The sequence below is a fragment of the Canis aureus genome, chromosome 26, assembly GCF_053574225.1.
Source record: "Canis aureus isolate CA01 chromosome 26, VMU_Caureus_v.1.0, whole genome shotgun sequence".
In the NCBI taxonomy this organism is placed as follows: domain Eukaryota; kingdom Metazoa; phylum Chordata; class Mammalia; order Carnivora; family Canidae; genus Canis; species Canis aureus.
In genome coordinates this window covers 15,606,121-15,620,600 of record NC_135636.1, presented here as the reverse complement: position 1 = coordinate 15,620,600, position 14,480 = coordinate 15,606,121, and the positions used below count along the sequence as shown (strand labels likewise).

Here is a 14,480-nt window from a genome sequence, read left to right as displayed (position 1 = left end):
ACGTTTGAATCACCTGGGACCTTGTTAAATGTAGATGCTTGTTTGGTAGGTCTTGGGTAGAACTTGAGATTCTGCCTTTCTGAAGAACTCACTGCTGATAATGCTAATTGACCACAGGTTATCACCCTTCAAGTAGCAAGATTTTAACATGACTTTTTTGTTCTTCTCAGTACTGTGCTTAATAAAGGCCACCCAATGGATAGATGTTGAATAAATAGATGACTTTCTATGCTGTGATAAATGTCTTTCCTATTTATATTTTCCTAGGCACACATAAAGATTAGGGAAATTGTAGCACATCATAACATGAGGAAAATATTGTGGATTCCATCAGATATTTCTTTCCTGTATAATCTCAGAGCACATGCTGCTGCCAGATTTTTGCGCGTAAGCAATATGAACTGCAGTCAGCTGTGAAAGTTTACCTCCCTCATACATGGAAATTACTTCAATAAATGTTACTTGCATAAGTGAGATTGAATGTAAACACATAGATGCCTAAGCCTCTTGCTTATCTCCATCTCCGTACGGGTAACCATAGCTGAAAAAGTTGAAGCATCTCATCATGGGCCTTTTGACCTACAGGCAAGCACAGCATAGAATCCACTGTCCTTCTTCACACCATGAATTGCTTCATGGAAACTTCTCTCACAGAGGAAGTACAGAACCTAATGAAGTCTGTTATCTCCTTCGCTATTTCCTCTTAGGTTAGAAGAAAATGACACTCTATGTTACTCAAGATTTAAAATAGTTTTTGCCAAATAGAATTTCCCAGGCCCATAAGCAAACAAGGCAGGCAGGACCAACCTGTTTACTTGAGAGTTAGCCTCTTGAGGACAGGGTCTTAAGCCATTAGTTATCAAAGCAATCATTCCATAGCATTTATTGAACATCTACTATGTGCTTCAGCACTGTCATGGTTTCTTTAATCATCACAATACCTGAAGAAACATAAAATTCTTGAGAAGAAGGACTTTGGCCTGTTTAACATAGTACATCTAATAGCTGGAATGACGCTTGATACATAGCAGGTATGCAGTAAACATTAGTTGATTGATCAAATGACCTATGAATTAGATAATGTTCTTTTAAATATTTTTAAATTTAAATTAAATTTAATTAACATATAGTGTATCATTAGTTTCAGAGGTAGACTTTAGTGATTCATCAGTTACATATAATGCTCAGTTATCATTCCATTAATGCCCATCACCCAGTTATTCCATCCCCCCACCAACCTCCAATCCAGCAACCCTCAGTTTGTTTCCTATAGGAGTCTGTATGGTTTGTCTCCCTCTCTGCTTCTATTTTTCCCTCTCTTCCCCTATGTTCATATGTTCTGTTTCTTAAATTCCATATATGAGTGAAATCATTTGATATTTGTGTTTCCCTGACTGACTTATTTTGCTTAGCATAATATCCATCCACATTGTTGCAAATGGTAAGATTTCATTCTTTTTGATGGCTGAGTAGTGCAGTGTGTGTGCGTGTGTATGTGTGTGTGTATGTGTGTGTGACATCTTCTTTATTCATTCATCTGTTGATGGACATCTGGGCCCTTTCCATATTTTGGCTATTATGAACATTGCTGCTATAAACATTAGGGTGCATGTGTCCCGTTGAATCACTATGTTTATATCCAGTAAACATCTAGTAGCACAATTGCTGGCTCCTAGGGTAGCTGTATTTTTACCTTTTTGAGGAATTTCTATATTGTTTTCTAGGGTGGCTACACCAGTTTGTATTCCCACCAACAGTGTAAGAGAGTTGCCTTTTTTTTCTTATTCCTCACCAACATATGTTGTTTCCTGAGTATTTAATTTTAGCCATTCTGGCAGGTGTGAGGTAATATCTCATTGTGGTTTTGATTTGTATTTCTCTGATGCTTAGCATTCTTTCATGTCTGTTGACCATTTGTATATCTTCTTTGGAGAAATGTCTGTTCAGGTTCTCTACCCATTTCTTGACTGGATTTTTTGTATTTTGGTGTGTTGAGTTTGGTGTGTTTTGTATTTTGGTGTGTGAGATAAGTTCTTTATAGATTTTGGATACTAGCCCTTTATCTGGTAAGACATTTACAAATATCTTCTCCCATTCTGTAGGTTGCCTTTTAGTTTTGTTGACTATTTCCTTTGCTGTACAAAAGCTTTTTATCTTGATGAAGTCCCAATAGTTCATTTTTGCTTTTGTTTCCCTTGCCTTTGAAGACATATCTAGCGAGAAGTTGCTGTGGCCATTGTCAAGGAGGTTGCTGCTTGTGTCCTCCTCTAGGATTTTGGAGATGGATTCCTGTTTCACATTTATGTCTTTCATCCATTTTGAGCTTAGTTCTGTATATGGTGTAAGAAAGTTGTTCAGTTTCATTCTTTTGAATGTGGCTGTCCAATTTTCCCCAACATCACTTGTTGAGAGACTTTTTTCCATTGGATATTCTTTCCTGCTTTGTCAAAGATTGGTTGACCATAGAGTTGAGGGCCCATTTCTGGGTTCTCTATTCTGTTACATTGATCTATGTATCTGTTTTTGTGCCATTACCACACTGCCTTGATGATCACCATTTGTAATACAGCTTGAAGTCTGCAATTGTGATACCTCCAGCTTTGGTTTTCTTTTTCAACATTCCTTTGGCTCTTCAGAGTCTTCTCTGGTTCCATACAAATTTTAGGATTCTTTGTTCCAGCTCTGTGAAAAATGTTGTTGGATTTTGACAAGGATTACATTGAATGTGTACATTGCTTTTGGTAATATAGACATTTTAACAATATTTTTTCTTCCAATCCATGAGCATGGAATGTTTTTCCCTTTCTTTATGTCTTCCTCAATTTCTTTCATAAATATTCTATAGTTTTCATAGTATATATCCTTTACCTCTTTGGTTAGATTTATTCCTAGGTATCTTACAGTTTTTGGTATAAATAGTAAATGGGATCACTTTCATGCTTTCTCTTTCTTCTGCCTCCTTGTTAGTGTATAGAAATGCAGCTGACTTCTGTGCACTGGTTTTATATCCTGCCACTTTGCTTAATTCCTGTATCAGTTCTAGCAATTTTCGGGTGGAGTCTTTTAAGGCTTTCAACCTAGAGTATCATGTCATTTGTGAAGAGTGAAAGATAGTGTTCTAATTTTATAGGAAAAGAGCCCCAAAAGTTCAGAGAAAAATATAACTTCCCTTAAATCACACAGCTAGTGGATGATGGGGCAGAATTCAAAAGGTGGTCCACGAGCCTCTGAAATATACATGGCATCAGTCACGCTCTTCCTTTATCTTCTACCTTTCAAAACGCATGGCTCTTTCATCTCCCAGGGGTTTGCTCAAGTATTGTGTGCCTTGCTTTTTTCCTTCTTATTCTGACAAGAAGTCAAGTCTTCTCTTTTGACACAAACTCCATATTAGTATAAATTCAGCTAAAGAGAACCAGGTCTAAGTTTTTGTAAACATAGGTCATTCACAAAGTGTAGTAACTAATTACCAGTAACACAATGGTGTGTCTTGGAATTCTGTCCGAGAACCACTATACTCGGAGTTGTTAGATTTAGCAAAAAGAAATATAAAATGCCCAGTTTGAGCTTGAATTTCAAGTGAACATCAAATATTATAATATTAATATGATGCATTATTTGGTATACACATACTATTGTTTGTTTTTCTGAAATTCAAGTTTAACTAGGCCTACTGTGTTTTATCTGGAATCCTAACTACACTAGATCACACCCCTGCCCAACATAGTAACAGAAGCCAAAAAGTACTGGTTGAGTGGATAAATAAATTGATTAATAGAAGAGTAGAAAAATAAATGAACAAATGATCATTCAGAACCTCTAATTTTCTATTTTGGGCATCATTTAGACAAAAATTAGCCTGTATCCTATTTGCTATCAGCTTCAACATCATCATATGTCCTTGGAGGCAGGGCTTATCATTGGGGCCAGGAGAGTCATATGGCTTGGACTTCACAGTCATCAGAAAGGGCTCTCGTTTTAGGCTTTCAGTCATATCTTTAGATTGCATTATTCATGGAAATGGGAATGGAAAAAAAATGTTTATCAAACAACTTTAAAATTGTATTTCATTGAATAGACCACACTGCAAGCCCCATATTAGTTTGGTACTGTCATTGCAATAATCTACTACATACTTAGGGACTTACAACAGTGCAGATTTATTAGCTTACAGTTCTGGATGTCAGAGTCTGAAAAATGGGTCATAGAAGGCTAAAATCAGGGTGTTGGCAGGGCTGTATCCATTCTGGGAGCTCTAGGGGAGAATCCATCTTGTTTTTTCCAGCTTCAAGGGGCCACCTGCATTCCTTGGTGCCTGGCCCCCTTCAGCAATGGCATTACTCCAGCGTCTGCTTCTCATCTCACTTCTGTGATTCCTACCCTCTTGCCTCCCTTTCATAAGGACTCTTGTGATTACAAGAGTCAGCTAATCCAGGATAATCTCCCCATTTATGGAACCTTAATCATATTTTCAAAAATCTCAGTTATCAGTAAGGTAACATATTCACAGGTTCTGGGGATTTTGATGCAGACAACTCTAGGACCATTATTTGGCCTGTAACATGTACTGTAGTTAGTGTGTAATGATATTGCCCAGTGCTCTCTACAAATGCTAAATGTAATCCTTTAAAGTATACCAATATTTTTATAGTTTCTTCTGTTATTTTTTCATGTTTTAATATCCCTGGAGCCTCTTCTGATTTCTGAGAGTTTCTACTTGAAGCAATGTGATTTCTTATCTCAATAAAGGAAGCATTGCACAGTTTGGTACACTAGACTGGTGGTTCTCAATCTTGGTTCACATTAGAGTCAACTGAGCATTTTTTAAAAAAATCCCAATGCAAGGCTGCATACTAAAGAAATTAAATCAGGATATCTGGGGGAAGGTATCCAGGCTTCAGTATTTTTAAAAGCACCCCTGTGTAATTCTAATGTGTGTCCAAAACTGAGAATCACTTCACTCTATTTAGCCTTGACTGCTAAGCTAAATTGTTTTCTTCCTTTACTTTTTCCTTGTTTTAAAATTTATTTTTATTTATTATTTTCTTCTTATTGAAGTATAGTTAATGTACAATATTACATTAATATTGAGTGTACAACATAGTGATTTGACAATTCTAGATGTTATGCTGGGCCCATCACAAGTGTAGCTAGTGGGCTGTCACCATACAAGGCTGTCACAATACTATTGATTATATTCCCTGTGCTGTATCTTTTATCCTCATGACTTACTCATTTTGTAGTGGGAAACCTGTACCTCCCACTCCCCTTTACCCATTTTTGCTCCCTATTCCTTAGTCTAGTCTGCTTTTCTTGCTATCTGCAAATTTGTCTCTCTCCCTTATTGGACCATGTTATTTTGATTGTATCATACTCAATAAGGAAAGACATAGAGGGGATCCCTGGGTGGCGCAGCGGTTTGGCGCCTGCCTTTGGCCCAGGGCGCGATCCTGGAGACCCGGGATCGAATCCCACATCAGGCTCCCAGTGCATGGAGCTTGCTTCTCCCTCTGCCTGTGTCTCTGCCTCTCTCTCTCTCTCTGTGACTATCATAAATAAATAAAAATTTAAAAAAAAAAAAGGAAAGACATAGAGATGCTCTCAAAATAATCAATATGGTGTGGCTTGGTGTGGACAGTGCTGTGCTAGGAATGAAAAAATGGACTACTTTTCCCCAAGAAGCAACTTCTTTACCTCTCTGACTTTCAGCTTCCTTATCTGTAGAATGGGGGGTTTGGAATAAAATTTCTAAAGTCTTTTCTAATTTATAAACCTGACAATTCTAAATATAGAAAGGAAAACAAGATCTTATGGAAGGTGTTCTGAATCCCAAAGCTGAAGATTAGATCTGATTTAATTTAAGGCAAACAGTTTTATTCTATGCATCACTGTTTGTCTTGGTTTGTTTTCCCCAGAAGCAGAATATGAGACAAGTATTGGAGTATGAGTGATTTAGTTAGGAGGCAACCCCAGGAAGCACCAGGATAGCAAGGCAGATGATTCAGGTTATTCTCTGTATTTCAGTGTCAGTGTGGGTAACTGGAGCTCCATCCCACTGGGAACACTGGAGATGGTGTAGAACATGAGGCTCAGAGTTATCACACCAGAAGGTAGAGGTTAAGGTAAGGGGAGGTGCTGCATACTGATTTTTAATATTTGTCAGTCTTTGGTTGATGGCTGCTCCTGGGGACTATTAATTCTCTAGTCATTTCAGCCTGCTGTGTGTAGAGGGAGAGAAATGCAGTGGCAAGAGAAGCCCTTGGGCAAATAGATGCAAATGGTGACATTTGGATGTCAGGTCAATGTGCACCACAGGGTTAGGACCAATGGGGATATGGACAGATGCTAATGTGGCTCTTTTAAAAAAATAGCAACAAATTCTTGTTCTTTATATATTAATTAATGTATTTGAGGATTAAATAAATTAACATTTCTGAAGCACTTTGAGGACCGTCCCCACCCTTTAGGAAAGCTGCTGTAGGCAGACAGACTATGGCAACAAATGTATTCTCCCTGTATAAAAAGGTTTTCTTGGTGATGAGCATTGGGTGTTATATGCAACTGATGAATTATTGAACTCTACATCTGAAATTAATGATGTATTATATGTTGGCTAATTGAATTTAAATAAAAATTAATAAAAGACTCTCTTAGATATTTTTAGACAGCAGATGAAAATTTTCAGTTTGTTTCAGCACCATTTAGTGAGATTCTGTTTCAGGCCACTAAATGACATTTTTTGTTTCAGGCCACTAAATGACATTTTTTCTTCAAATATCAGAAGGTTAAGGAGCTAGATTTTCAATATTAAAAGTAAATGAAAATATATTACTTGGAGGTATGACAAATCCCTATGTAGGTGTTAAGGAGAAAAGGTGTTGCTCGTATGCTATGTGTCTTGTGTTTTAGCCCAAAGGGAGAAAGATGTCCTTTCCATATCTATGCCAGATCCTGCAGACATATACTAGAAACACACAGATTTACTTTCTCTCCACTGAGTTAAAAATGTTACCACTAGTGTTCAGGTTCATCATAGCTATGTTCTTCTAAAACCATCAACTCCTTCCATGTCTTCTTGTAGGGCACAGAACAAGATAGTTTGACCATCTCTCAGCCTAACCATTCCAGAATGTTCATGGAACTGGATGATTTTTTTTTTAAGTTGGATAAATAGCATAGATTTATCTCCAAGTTTGAAATCTTACTCAAAATTTCTTCTTTATAGTAAAAGAATGGTAAATGTTTTGCCTTTAGATCCATAACCCTTAGCTCTCTCAATATCTTTTTTAGAATCTTCACTATGACGCTGATGGAACCACAGAGTCCATGAGCCAGATGCAACCTAGTGCAAAGTCTGGGGGATGGAGAAAGTGTGGTGAATGGAGCTTGTTCCCTCAACATTAATGAATCCATAGTTTTAGACTGTCTCCAAAATAGGAGCATATATTCACATCCATCAAGACCACCTAATCTCATCTGAGCTGCCAGAATGACAAACGCTGCATGAATGACCCCAGACTAGACCAACAGAAGACCATTCACTTCAACCTACCTCAAACTGCTTATCCACGGAATTATGAGTAAACAAAATGGTTGTTTTGAATCACTGGGTTTGTTATACAAAAAATAGATTAGTAATATAATTTGTTAAACAGAAATTAATGAGTGTTTAATATGGGAAGCCTTGGACATCTCAAAAATATTTGAAAGGCAATTTAGCTCTAGTTTAAATCTCTCAAGTTTTTGTTATGAACCCTTTATCAATGTAGGTCCATTGTTGTCAGATATGTATTCTGAATTTTTTCTGCCACTCCTTTGTTTATGCAGATATTGAGCATGGGGATGCCTTTTCTTGTTTCTTAGCCTGCCCATAGCAAGCAGCTGTTCAAAATCAACCTCCTTGTGGACGCCTGGGTGGCTCAGAGGTTGAGCGTCTGCCTTAGGCTCAGGGCGTGACCCCGGGGCCAGGGATTGAGCGCCAAATCAGGCTCCCTGCATGGAGCCTGCTTCTCCCTCTGCCTGTGTCTCTGCCTCTCTCTCTCTCTCTCTCTGTCTCTCCCTGTGTGTCTCTCATGAATAAATAAATAAAATCTTAAAAAAAAGATTTTAAAAAACAAAAAACAAAATCAACCTCCTTCACAATGTTTACCCTGATCAGTCTGATTTTTTCATCCACTAAACTTATACAATCATGAATAGATTCTACATATTTCATGCTTAGTCAATCAATTCAAAAGTCTTAACCTCTAGTCTAGACTCTAAGTCAATCAATTCAGAAGTCTTAACCTCTAGTCTAGACTCTAAGCTTCTTGCAGGAGAGATGATACCTGCACCTAGTATTGTATCTTTCACATGATTCAATATGGGTGAAGCTCTACCCAAAAACGTAGGTATCCCAATGATCTACTATCTACTGTTGGTTAAGTTAATACATGGTAGGAGGGAAAGAGCCAAGGAAACAATGAAACATTCTTAGTCCCTGGATATTTTCCTTTTGGCTATGCATCTGTGTTCACTACTTTTTATGACCATTATCTTTATAGATTCCAAATGATTTTATTAGTGGTGGAGAAATATCAAGGGAGTATTATCATTAGAATCAGTGTGAAGTATTGTTGCTGTGCTGAATGTAGTTGCAAGAGTTATAGTAGAGTTTGAAAAGGAGATGGCAGGGGTGCTGCCCCAGCATAATGAAGTGAATAAGGGCAAAAGACCTTCAATACATTTGTCGTACTGAATTCCACTGAATTAGCCTCATCTCCACTTTCTTATTTTTCTTTCTTTCTTCCTTACTACAGCATACTTGGGGAGCAGATTGAAACTCTGATCCTCATTATAGTCAGTAAGATCAACCCTACATAGAAGGATTTCTTTTCACTTTAGTGATACTATCTTTTGAACTTCAAGAAGGTCAGATTTCAGGGATATTACATTTCTGGTGAATGAGCCTTTATGGTCAGTGATAATTTTAAAACCCACTCCCTAGTGGAGAATCACTGGCAGCTAGTACTGGGACTCAACGGGGTCTCTAAGAAGATCTAAGTAACACAAGCATAAAAATGCAAGTGAAATGTCAGTCTACACTTTCCTCTATGGAATATAAGGCAAAATCTAGAAACATTCAAGGCTGACCTAGCAGAGAATCTGAAAACAAAGACAATTTCTTTGGACAATTAATCCAGAGGTTGAAATGGATGCCTCTTGGAATAAGAACTAAAGGATCTTCTTTCACACTTTCTCCATTTCAAGTTTAAGGGTTCAAAGGTGGTGACTGGCTAAGAGTCAAAGCTTTATTGCCAAACTAGTCTAAATCAAGATGTCATAACTAGCTGTGTGATTATGAATAGGTTACTTAGCTTTTATTAGTATTTATCTTATAATTTATTTTTTATCTGTAAACTTAGCCCATATATGCTATAACCTATAGATTGCTTTACACTTTCATGATAAATAAGAGTCATGCAAAAAATGTTAATTTTTATTATGCAATGTGGCTAACTTGGTCTTACATTGGTTAAGAAAATCCTTTTGCATTAGCAGCTTAGGTCAGAACTCCAGAAGTTGACTTTAGACAAAGCTGTATTTAGAAGTGATTTGTTATGAAATTGCTCCCAGAAAAGACCAGTAAAGGAGTGAGGGAAGCTTAATAGGGAACACAAAGAAACTAAATGAGGATGGGGAAATCTCACATGAATTCCCAGCTCAGCCCGACTCCAAGAGGAGCTTCATAATTTGTCCTACCTATGATGAGGGAATTGGGATTTCACAGTTCAGCACCAAGCAGTCGTCAGTAAAGGTTCTCTCTGGCAAATATAGACTCTTAGCTCTTCTGGCTATAGTGTGCAGGCAAAATGGTTTGAGTAGTTTAAGAATGTTTATCCAATAAGAGGCACATGGGTGCTTCTTTATTAGAAGCAAAACACACAGAATGAGGGTGAAGAATGATGGAAAAGTGCTGAATAGTCTCAGGAAAGAAGATGAATTTATTTACATGGTATATATCCTTTTTACCATGTACTAGTTGTATTTTAAAAACTTAATGAGAGATGACAAGGCTCTACTTTCAAATGAATATATTACACTGGTCAATGTGAAATATTTCCGACTCAACTTTGCTTCCATGTGAATGCACCCATATGGATGAATACATTTTGAATTATCTGACCTTTTCTGTTCAGATTTTCAGAACAGTACTAACCAACACATGACAGAATCACTTTCATTTCTAACTCTTCATTTTAATTCTAATTGACTTTAGAATAGAACCACCCAGAAGAAGACACTTGGGTACCCAATGATCCAGAGTATAAGCATGTAGCCAAGAGTTTCTGTGACTCCTCAGGGGAGTTGCAGGGAAAGAATGAAGCATATGTCCTCTTTCAAGGCTCTGCTCTGGCTAGGTGTGTGATACCTGAGCAACTTGCTCAGTTTCTTCAATAATAGTGACAATCATTATTGGAAACAACCTACCACATGTCATGTTCTTACCTTGCACTAGGCATTTTGCTAAGTGCTTTACACATGTAGAATTTAGGATTCAAGTAAAGCAATGATATAGATATGATTATGATTTTATGAATGAGGAGGTGAGCCTTACTGATTGGTACTGAAATAGGGAAGCTCAGCTCATTTTCTCTGAAGGTAACACAAACTCTGGAGTGCAATTTATACTCCAGAGCTTCCTTTGGGATCAGCTGAAGTTGGGAATTTACCTGAACACTCTCCATCATCATTTGGCTTCTTCCTTTTTGACCAGCTTCCCTCATTCCTTCATCAGTCTTTTCTGATAGCAATTCCTTAAAAAATCATTGCATTGGAGTAGTTTGGTGGCTCAGTCAGTTGGATATCTAACTCTCGGTTTCAGCTCAGGTCATGATCTCAGGGTCATGGGATTGAGCCCTGTGTCAGGCTCTATGCTGAGTGCAGAGTCCACTTGATATTCTCTCCCTCTGCCTCTCCCCACCCTCACTCATGATCACTCTCTCACTATTTCTCAAATAAATAAATAAATAAATATTTTTTTAAAAAATTGCTTGCAAATCAATTCTTATTCAGGGGTATCTTGCCTAAGACACTAGTCTAAAGGATTGTGTGTGTGTTTTTTTTAACCAATTATAATACTAAAAAAGGTCAATGATACTACTTGCTTAACCTTGCCACAAGTGTGATGAGGATGACAACTCACATTTGAACTCAGATTTGGCTCCTTCTCAAACTCATGTTCTGAACACTATCTTTTAATTTCTCCCAGTAAACTAAGGAGGTCACGCCAACTAAAGTATAACTTAACAGATAACTTTACAGTATCATGACTCTGATAATGTCCATCCCACCCCCACCCCCTTCAATGTAAGAAGATCTAGTTCTTCTCAGATATCCAAGATATTGAAACTCTCTGAATATCTCTTATAAGAATCTGTAGGATCTGGGGGTAGTGACAGGAGGGAACAAACCTCCCTCCCCTATTAGTTCATTTCTGTAGTCTGAGAAGATTTGTTTTTCTCATTTTTTGTTTCTCCATGTAGGGAAATGCTTTAGACATTCTGTCACAGTGAAGGGAAGGGAGAAATACGAATTTAAGGAAGGGATGGAAGGAGAATAATTGAGTCCTATTTGGAAAATGCAGAATCTTTTATGATAAAGCCCTTGGTTCTCTGGATTCTGGGCTTTGTGTGTGGGCAGTGTAGAGCTTTTCTGGCTAGTCCTTTTAGTCATTCCACCCATCCAACCTGCTCTGCCAAATATTTCCAGATGAATAACTCTCACCCAACTTAAAACCAGTACTAACTGTGGCACTAAAGCTGTTTTTATTTCCTCCAAATCCCCACTTTAATGCCTGCTTTCCAATCTGTTACACAGCAACCTTATTACTTAACCACAAAAAGGATCTGAGTTCTCCTCATTAGTGGACTGAAGACACATGTAAGGGGTCTATCAGGGATTACCTCCTAGTATTGACAAAGAAATTACAGGTTGGCTCGTTAAAGATCACATTTCTGAGAGAAGCTGAGGCTGCAGTCAGGTTAAGTATGAAGTCTTGGTGGGGTTTAGCATAAGTGGTTGTACAGAAGTTATTCCTATAAGCTTCAATCATTAGACAAATATCAGTACATTATTATTTATCTTTAAGTCATTTATTTATTTATTTATTTAATTTTCATTTATTTATGATAGTCACACACACAGAGAGAGAGAGAGAGAGAGAGAGGCAGAGACATAGGCAGAGGGAGAAGCAGGCTCCATGCACCAGGAGCCCGAAGTGGGATTCGATCCCGTGTCTCCAAGATCGCGCCCTGGGCCAAAGGCAGGCACTAAACAGCTGCGCCACCCAGGGATCCCTATCTTTAAGTCATTTATAAAATAAACATAATATATGCACAAGATATATAATAAATGTACTTAGCCAGAATTACCTGGAAACAGAACGTGAGGCAAGGATTGAGTGCCGAAGCTTTATTTGGGAGATTCAGACCCAGGGCATTGTGGGTGGAGGAGACAAAAGAAAGTGCAGGGATAGGTGGAAAACAAGATAATAGGGATACTTTACTAGTCACTGCTTCATGATAATCTGTGAATAGATACAGTATGTTGCCTGACAGGTGTGTTTGCTCAGAGCCACATGATGTCTCTGGACAGGAGTTATAAAGATTCTGCTCATAGAACAGTCCATAACAGATTAAGGTGTGGACATTTATTTATTTGCTCCTTCCTGTGTCCTATCTTCCGCTGGTCAAAGGTGGCCCCATAGAGCACTGGCTTTTCTACACATGCAATTTGTTCATCCAACTGATTTAGCAGCTCCTCAGGATGACAGGTCCCACGCCTCAGAGTGTAGCATTTTACATTAGTCCAGATGTCATGAGACAAACCAACATTTCAGCTGTGAAGAGGGCCTGACATTCTTATGGAAAGCAACTTGCAGTCAGGCTACTAAGGCCAAGCAGAATTGGTCATTTGTGTGCTAAGACCAGAGAAAGTTACAATGAATCTAGAAGAGGTTGGCATGAAGGAATGTGAAGATACAAATAAAATGTGCAAGATAAAATACTATGTCATGAATAACTAGGAATTATATTATGCTTATAATGGTTTAACAATAGATATATTTTATAGAGAAATTTTCTGTGTGTGTGGTGTTGTGCTAAGACTGTCACATGAGCAGGTTCATTTGGCTTTATGGACAATTGACTGGAAAATGGCCACTGTCTCCTATTCCTCTTTACCATACCCTTTGCAAAATGATGTCATAGCAATGCTAATCCAGGGAAGGAATCTATTTCCTTCCCCCTTGAGTTTGAGTTTAAATATGTGACTATTGCTTGGGCCAATAAAATGCAGTGGAAGTGATTGTATAACAACTCCAAGCCTTAGGAGGCCATGTGCACTGGTGCCCTCTCTCTTTGATCTCTGCCACCAGGAGAACAAATGTGGGGTACAGTTGGATAATGAGAGATCACATAGAGCACAGATGAGCCACCCCACCTATGGTCATCCTTGACTAGCCAGACTTGACTGACCAACCAATTCATCAAAGGTGCATAAGCAAGCCAGCCCAAATCAGGCAAACCCAAGGTAGATCTTCAGAGCCTCCTAGCCAACCCATAGATTCTTAAGCAAAAATACATGTTATTGTTAAGTCACTGAGGTTTTGTGCATATTTTTTTATGCAGCATTATTGTGGCTATAGGTTACAGTCCAAAGCTTACCAACAATCCTACAAGGTAGACATGATTTTTTGTTGTTGTTTTAACAGATATGAAAACAGGAGACATTAAACGACTTGGTCAAGATTATATGCTAAACATTCGATTGGAACTCAGGAATGTCTAACTCCATGGTTTTAATTGCTATACTTTACTGCTTTGTTTCTTTTTTTCTAGATCCTTGATCATTATTTCTCCTGACTAATGACTGTGAATACTTTGACCATATTGTCATCTTCCTTAAGATGATATACCTCCTCATAATTTTTTTGTGAGGGGTCTGGGATTTTGTAATCAAGTGAATATTAGATATACAAAATCTTAAGTGGGGAGAGAATATCAGAAAGTATGACATAGGAAAGACATCAAAGGAAAGGCAAGTTAAGTTACAAATCTTACCCTAAGAGAGAGGATGATGTAGACAGTGATCCCATCATGGGATAGCTGGTCCTCTAGGTAACTTGAGTCTGCAGCATGTGTAGATCTTTGAGGTTCAGGATTTTGCATCTCCTTGCTAGAGTTAAATAATAAAAATTCAATTACAAAGATCTGATTGGCTTTATTGAATGATTCACATATCAGGCAGCATCCCATCTAGCAAATAGAAAGGAGTTCCAAAGAACTACAGAAGAGGAAAGGCTTTTAAAGGCAGAGAGAGAGAGAGAGAGATAGAGAGAGGAAACTGGTAGTTAGTAAAGAAAGCTCTGTTTTTGGCAAGGTCACCCTCCTACAGGGAATGGAAGGGAACTATCAGGGATTACCTCCTAGTATTGACAA

At 38.0% G+C, this 14,480-nt stretch overlaps 1 long non-coding RNA gene across 2 annotated transcripts in view; it reads left to right on the top strand.

Annotated features, from left to right (window-relative positions):
* Nucleotides 1–10,981, top strand: part of LOC144298794 (uncharacterized) — an 80,501-nt gene extending 69,520 nt beyond the window's left edge. For both annotated transcript variants that reach the window (XR_013365677.1, XR_013365678.1), the window contains one exon: nt 7,291–10,981. This is a non-coding gene — a long non-coding RNA (uncharacterized LOC144298794). The remainder of the gene's footprint in view (nt 1–7,290) is intronic.
* The last annotated feature ends 3,499 nt before the right edge of the window (nt 10,982–14,480 follow it).